Raw genomic sequence first — 8,324 nt, forward strand, 5'->3', positions numbered from 1 at the left:
TCTCTGTCTCATTATCTCAGTACTCAGCCATTGACTTAATACAGATTTCCTTAAATGCCTGGAGGCAAAACATTTACAAAAATCTCCCTGAGTCTTTACAGAATGGCTTTGAGATAAGCCAGTTCTTCAATACTAAGCCAGAACACCTACAACTCTGCCTTTGTCTTCATCATCTGCTTGCATAGAGGCTAAAAGACAACCAAAGGTACGATTTAGGACTTAGTGTCCTCTCAGGTCTTTCCTAGGCATGCATCTGCCCCTGGTCATGCTCATTTCACCCTGGATTTCCCAGCACACTGGATAATCCTTCAAACCCCTAATCACCCAAGAATCTTCACTCTGAAGCACCTCCTTCCAAGACTCTACAGTCTACCTCTCTTTGCCCCATCTGCCACTCCCTGTCCTATGGAGAATACACGTCTATGGGTAATATATGTCTTCAAATGCTTTTGGCAGACAGACACCTGGAAAGCCTGCCTCAGGGGAGTAAAACAAAGGTCAGCCTCTGTATCGATCCTTCAGGAAACTGCCAGATAAGTCAAAATCATAACCACAATTTTTTAACAAGATCTGAATCACCACCCACCCGCCCCAGAACCAGGAGGCTGCAGCAGGAATGGGGGCCACCATTCCCATGGCTGCTGCTGAGCTGGGGGTGAGAGATAACTGGCACTTAAGTAAAAATGCCCCAACACTCTGTTACAAAAATTTAGCAGCTTCTTTCTTTCATGAATCACTCTTCTGGGTGTTGTAACTTTTTGATTAGACTCCAGAGTTCAGAAAAGTTGGTTCTGACAATTTTTGCCAGCTTAATAGCTGCTGCAGTGAGCAGACCAATTCTTGGAGCTCCCTATTTCACCATTTTCATGTCTTTTCCCCACATATTTCAAATTCCTGAGCCATCACAGTGTTCCTTTCCACCAGGATGTCTGTCAGGTCACCACCAGTGAAATCTTTAGCAGTTGGGCTGTTACCTTTTCCCAGACATTACCTGTGCCCCTCTTACCACTGAGAATGGCATCCTCCCTGCCTACCAGATGGTGAGTGCGCCAGTCCCAAATCCCCACCTTACTACCTACTTTCTAGACACTAATTGGGGTCCACGAAGAAGCAGACGTCAAGATGGGATTAAACACAAAAGAAATTTTGGGAGGGGAGGGAGCAGAAGAAGGTGGTTTTAGATCACATGAGACAAAATTGCACCACAATGAAGATCTCAAACCTGTGGGACAGGAGAGAGGAGGAAAGCGACTGTGCTTATTCTGCGGCACAGTTTCAAGAAACATTCACTCAGAGCAGTGGGAAGTCCTCAAGCCAAAATCACCCACTGCATGAGTCCTGTGTGTCACCAGCATGGGCCTGGCTTACAACCCCTGCCAAGCCCAGTGATCGCCTGGAAGCAGCCCACATGAAGCATGACCTCAGCAGGACTGGAGGGGTGAATTCAGGTGGCCAGCAGGGAGGCCATCAGTTGAGAAGTTTTTCCACAAGAGGAGATCTCTACAATGAATATTCGGTGCCATCTCAGATGTAAATGTCGCTTTTTCAACTCTTGCCAGCACAACAAATTAATAAAGAATGGCCTTATGCCTCTTTCAAAGTGGACAGCTAAATTGCACAGCTTTCTTGGTCTGGTGGGTATTTTTCGAAGTGCAGAGAAGTAAAGTATTGAGCTTTAGGATGAAGGCACGATCCAGCTTAATTAAGCCTCAGGCATTTCTGAAAACTATGTTTCTAAAAAATTGCTTTACTGAGGTCTTTTATAAGGCTGATGAAAAATAAAATGTGGAATGGAAAAACATCTTCTTCATCCCATTCTTCTTGTTTTAATTAAAAATGCTGAATATCCGTTGTGGGTTTTCCCCTGGTAATGGAAGTTTGGATGTTTATGATGTAAATTTCACATTGTTCCCCACTGAATTATTTTTACTACTCAAAAAATGGCTCTTGCTTTCTGTCACATTCAGATTACATGTGGTCCTTTTGATCTTCTTCTGAGTGAAAAAAAAGCTAGTTTCCATCTGTCTATCAGATGGTCCCAGGGAGGCATCTCTGGCTATAGGCATTTTATTGTCACTGCTGCACCTTGGCTGCACCTTGGCTGCACCTTGGCTGCACCTTGGCGGGCCTGCTGGCTCCTCTGGGAGCCGAGAAAAGAAGTGACCAGGGGAGCTATCTGCATGGCCTTTACAAAGAAGGCACCTATTAATGAGAAATACCAAAGTCCTGTGGATATAAAATTTTTCATCAGCCTCATAGACCTACTAGCAATGGTAACTATTGTTTATGGTGACACCAGCTCACTAAAAAAGCCTTGGTTTTGCTAGAAATGTAGTTTTAACCATGAGGAAGGTGTGGATCACAACCTCACAGTGGGATTGCACCAGCAATGGGAAACCAACCTTGCTTGACGCTTTCTATAGGAGTTTTGCTTTTTCACACAAGAAACATGAAATTCCTCATTTCAAACAATTTCTACAAACAGCTAACCTTTTAAATTACCTAGATGATATTTTCCTTAGTGAACTAAGGAGCATTTTTTACAAATATTATGTTTTCTGAATGTGACTGTGAAAATTGGGGGAATGCCCACCAAATGCTTCTGTGGAGTTTATGCCTCTGAATGTTCCTGACATGACCACGTCTGACTCCAGTAACTTTGTGCACAATGTTGTATGTGCTGCAGCCCACACCTCCCATGAGACCCTGTGCGTAGTGACAGAAATGGGGTCTGCAGTTAATGCAGAAACTCTGATATTTCTCCCCTGCCAGGGAGAGTTTTTTTCTAAATCGTTTGACTTCCATGTTTGTCTTGTTGGCCAGAGAGCCTGTAATTTATTTAACAACATGGTCATTTATAACACTTTTTCAGAGCCTAAAAGGAGATCAGATGAAAGGGATGGATTTTCTTTTTCTATAGTTAAAGGAGGATCCACACCTGTTTCGTTTTTTAGATGGCCTCTAGAACTATGCCAACGTGGCAGCCATGAGCCACATGTGGCTCCCTAAATTTAAGTTTAAATTAAATAAAAAATTTAGCTCCTCTGTCACACTTTCCATATTGCAGGGGCTCAGCAGCCAAAAGTAGCTATTGGCTGGCACACTGGACAGCACAGATACAGAACATTTCCCTAATCGCAGAAAGTTCTACTGGACAGTGCGGTTCTAGAACATGAGTGACCTCAATATGAACATTTTAGGTGGAAGTGTTTGTCAAATACAAGATGTCTCTGTGTAAAAAATTATTTTGAAGACAGAGTCGAAGGCCAGCTCTGTCACACACAGCATTCTCACGACTGGCCGGCACTGTTCTCTTCAGGGGAGAACGTTTCTGACCTCACCCGTGAGGTCTTTAGTGACTGAGTTGAAGGAATAAGTTCTTTAAGCTTCTTGTTTGTGCAAGACATTCCTTTTAGTAGTTTACAAAATGTATCTCTATTAATCCTGTACCATATTAGGAGGCAGTTCTCATCCTCATTTTGCTGTTAAACCATCTGACTCTGCTAGAGTTTGTGTCAACTATGGAAGTTGCAGAGTGAGGTCAATAGCCTTAATTTATTTATTTACTTATTTTGAGACACAGTCTCACTCTGTTGCCCTGGCTAGAGTGCCGTGGCGTCAGCCTAGCTCACAGCAACCTCAAACTCCTGGGCTCAAGCAATCCTCCTGCCTCAGCCTCCCGAGTAGCTGGGACTACAGGCATGCGCCACCAGGCCCGGCTAATTTTTTCTATATATTTTTAGTTTTCCAGATAATTTCTTTCTATTTTTTTTTTAGTAGAGATGGGGTCTCGCTCTTGCTCAGGCTGGTCTCGAACTCCCAAACTCAAACAATCCGCCCGCCTCAGCCTCCCAGTGTGCTAGCATTACAGGCATGAGCCACCGCGCTCTGCCTGCCGGCTAATTTTTTTAATATATACATATATTTTTTTAGTTGTCCAGCTAATTTCTTTCCATGTTTTTAGCAGAGATGGGATCTTGCTCTTGCTCAAGCTGGTCTCGAACTCCTGAGCTCAAACAATCCTCTCGCCTCAGCCTCCCAGAGTGCTAGGATTACAGGCGTGAGCCACCGCGCCAATTAGCCTTAATTTTAATCTTGATGTTTATGATACAAACTGCCTGCCTAGGGTGCCTAGGGTTACTTGTCCTAAATAACGAAGATGTAACTGACATTTAAATTAACATTTATATATCTATAAATACGAATATGTGTGGGTATATTAACATGTAAGGTTTTAGTTTATTGAGTGTTTCAGATAGGACATTTTATCTCTGTCCCTTCCCCCTAAATTGTGGCACAGTATAAATACAAATTTCCTTTTCCTCATTTAGGACTGAGGGAAGCAGTGATTTTCCACGGGTCTAGAGAGTAAAATACTCAAAACTGGGAACTAGTCTTGGGTTTTTGTTCTCCAAGTAGATTCACTTTCCATTACTCTCTGTCTCTTTCAGCTTCATCCATACACGAGGAGCAGCCACCTTAGCAATAGCGTTGGTCAGCAGGTTCACTCGGATGAGACAAAAAAAACTCGGTATTCTAAACTACAATGAACTTTTCTGCGGGACGGCCATAGCCATTGAAAGTGGGACAGCTTGTCATCACCTCAGCCTCCCCAGTAGCTGGGACTAGAGGAAAAGCCACCATGCCCAGGCAGGGGTGAGGATCTTGAAGAGGACAGCAACTCCACAGGTGGGGAAGGAACGTCTTAGACCCCAGGAGGGCAGATTCAGGGACTGGACCATTAGTTCCTTGTGGCTCTCACCTGCAGGACACCTGGCCCAGCCTTTCATCTCAGAATGACACCTTGTCCCAGACAATCACCCCTGCCCTCACAGGAGACCTTCAACTGAAGACTGTTGACTTTGGAGGTGGAACAGCCCCCGCCAGAGCAAAGGGACAAGGTTAATTTCTGGACACTGCTGAGGTCTCCCTCAGCTTCCTCTTATTATTGCTGGCACCCTGTGCTCTTCCAACTTCTGTATGGGGGTGGGGGACAGAGACAGGTGGCCAGACACCTGGTCTTCAGCCTCGGCACCCAGGTGGCACCTGGGCTCTGGAGTGAGACCGTGCAGGTCCGGTTTCCAACCAGCCACTCAGCCCACTGCTTATCGAGGGGAAGACATGTGCTCCTCCTTCCCCCCAGGGCCTCAGTTTCCTGGGTTGTGATTCCTGGGGCTTCGGTCAGGAAATGGAGACAAGGGGTCCATAGGGCTCAGCCCAAGCCTGGCACCCTCCTCAAAGCATCCAGAGCCCGGTCTGCACCTCTTGGCTGCCTTCACAGCTCAGGATGCTCCTGACAGCAGAACAGTGGTGCCGCTGCATCTCCTCTTCTTACAGACCCTGTTAGGGGAAGAACTTGGCCAAGGTCACAGAGAGGCCAAGGTCACAGAGGCACCAAGGCCTTGGCAGTCTGGCCCCCATTCCAGGTTCTTGCCCACAGCAAGAGTAAAGGCCAGAGTGTTTGTCCGTACGACCCTTGACAAAGCCACCCAGGAAAGCCCCAACCTAACGTGAACTTGATCACACTCTCACCCTCACTCTAATTCCACTCCTAACCCCTAAATCTAACCTGACCCTGACTCTGACCTTAACCCTATTCCCTAACTGTATCCCTCACACTGGCTTTGACCCAAACTCTAACCTTTCCCTTCCCCAGTGCCTACAGGGAACCCCTCAGTGCTCAGCTGTCCCTCTGGGAGAACCGACGGCTGAGGCCACGGGCGTCCTTAGGGCCTGCTCAGCAAGCGTGTCCTGCATTCATGCAGCGGTGCAAAGGGCCTCTACAGCAGCCCCTGGCCACACTCTGGCCCCAGCACCCCCACCCCCTTCCAGCCCTCTCTGGCACTCCGTGCACAAGAGGCCACACACAGCGGGTGGCCTGGCTGTGCACTGGCTGCAGCACCCTCAGGGGATCTGAGTAAACAGAGGCGTGGTCAGCACTCAGCTCCCTCTGGGCGTCTGCCAGCCCCCACTGTGGATGAGCTGTGGACCCAGTCTCTCCCAGCTTCCCTTCTCCCCGCCTAGCAAGCGCAGGTAGTCTGTTGGTGCCTTTTCTGGGAGAGCAGAGCCAGCCCTTCTCATCTGAAGAGGGCTGGGACCTCGTAGGCTGTGTTCCAGATTGTGCCCCAGACAGGGGACAGGGCTGGCACCAGGGGCCCCAGTGAGGCTCGCCGACAGGGAGGGCGCAGGTCCTCCAGGGGACTTCATGGGGCCGCCTGTGCCCTGGTCCCTTTCAGGACACTATCTCCATGAGCCACTAGTGGGACAGTAGCTGTGACCTAGCCACCACGTGGCATTCCTGCAGCTGGAACTCAATGCGGAGCAGCAGAGCAGAGCATGGAGGTGGCCTGTTAGACTGGCATCATCTGCCACGTGTGGACAGGGCCCTGGTCTGGGAGCCTCTGGTGCTCAGGCAAAGTTGGCGCCTGGAGCTAGGCAAAGAGCGTGTCCGTCTTTTCTTCCCTTCTCCTAAGGCTTCAGCATCAGCTTCCTTTCTGCTCCTGGCCGGAGGTTGGCCAGGCCTCCATTTCCCTGCGGCCCCAGTCTGTCCTGGCCACGCCGGAGGGGCTGTTCGCACAGAGGCTTCCCCAGTCTCAGATGCGGACCTGCCCAGGGGTTCGGCCCTTCACAGTCTGACCTGTCCCGCATCAACCCGTGCTTCTGCCCTCGTGTCCCACTGCTGCATGCCTAGGGACGGAGGGGAGGCAGGCGCCCACGGGTCGTTCACCAGGAAGGGGCCTGGGAAGGGGCTGTGGGGAGGGCACAAGGGCTTCATGTGAGCTGGGCCTGTGAGGATGGGTCAGCCTGGGGCCTAGGGGGATGGAGGGCATTTCTGGGGGGCAGAGCCATGAGCCAGGGGAGCAGATGGGTCTGGCTGGTGAGGGGAGGTAGCAGGCGCAGGGGAAGCAAGGTGGAGAGTGGTATGAGAGATTGCACGCGGGCCAGGGCCGCAGTCGGGGGTGGATGGGTCTCCAAGGCCCGAGTGACAGCCTGGGACTCAGCCTTCAGCTGTCAGAAAATCGCCTGGAGGCTGTATTTGAGCAGTGTCTCCCTTGGCCTCTCTCGACTCTGACGCAGATGACTGTGAAGCCCTGTCTGGGATCTGCCAGGAAGGATTTTACCACTTCCTCGACATCATCGCCGAGAGGAGAGTCCTGGCCCTGGAGAAGGAGGTGGGAGCCGGGAAGGTGGAGGGCAGCGAGGGCGCAGGCTGGGACGTGCCGTGCTGCTCTTGTCATTGGTGGGATCACCCAGGCCCTGGAGTCCCGCCTGCCAACGCCGACGTCCAGAGAGTGGCCACAGTGTGCTTTCGGGGTAGCCCAAGGGGTTCCTGCAGCAGCTGGGAGAGGCTGTCGCTGGGTGCGGACAGGCCTGCCTGCAGGTGACCCGTCTCCATCAGCCGCCCCGAGGCCCCACTCGGCTGCAGCCGTCCCTTATGTCAGTGAAGCGCTCACCGCGGCTGTCAATCTCCTCCTGCTCTAACCCCAGGACCCCGACTGCCGTGTGGGTTTTGTTGTGAGGGTCTGACACAGCCCTGGCTGCCCTTGGACTCTCCCGGGACCCTTTTTAAACACCGCAGCCCCCACAGCCCTGTCCAGAGGCTCCAGTCCGGCCGGTGTCCGGTGAGACCCAGCGAGAGGGCGGGTGGCAGGGTCTTGTTAAATCTGAACTCCAGCAAGGGCTCACTCAGCCCAGAGGGAGCCGGGAAGTGTGCTGGGGTCTCTGCAGCACTGCCCGGACCCAGGGCAGCCTATGAGGTGGGGGTCAGGCTGTCCTCACCTGTCAAGGGACAAGAACCAGCGGATAACAGTTGGACGGGATTAAAATACTAGCGAGCTGAGGTGCCGTAGTGCTGGGTAAGTGTGAACGCCCATGGCACCCGGGACATCCTCGCTCTTCCTCAGTCCTGCCCCCTTCCAGGGACCTTCCTGGGGACACCACAGCCTCCTGGCAGAACCAGAGCTGAGGCCTCTCATTTAGGCTGAGCCAGAGAAAGGCTCTCCCTGCTTCCTCGGGAGGCCGCAGGGAAGGGAGGCGCCTTTCTCGGAGCCTCTCCCGCCCTTCCCCGACAGGCTGAAGGCCGTGCTTGGTGTGCAGGAGGCAGCCCTGCAGCTGGGAACAGTGGCCAGAGCAGTGGCGGACCTGCTGCCCCACAGGGCCTGGCGCGGGAGCAGAGCGAGCGGGCCCAGCAGCCGCCCAGCCTGCTCTCCAGGGGCGCTCCTTGCTAATCGCCCTCTCTCACCCCAGGCCTCATGCCAGATGGATCATTCAGGACACACCCCCACTGCCCGTTGCCACCGCCTCCTGTTAGGGCAGGGGGCACC

The sequence above is a fragment of the Propithecus coquereli genome, unplaced genomic scaffold (genome assembly GCF_000956105.1).
Source record: "Propithecus coquereli isolate 6110/MARCELLA unplaced genomic scaffold, Pcoq_1.0 Scaffold1, whole genome shotgun sequence".
Classification (NCBI taxonomy): domain Eukaryota; kingdom Metazoa; phylum Chordata; class Mammalia; order Primates; family Indriidae; genus Propithecus; species Propithecus coquereli.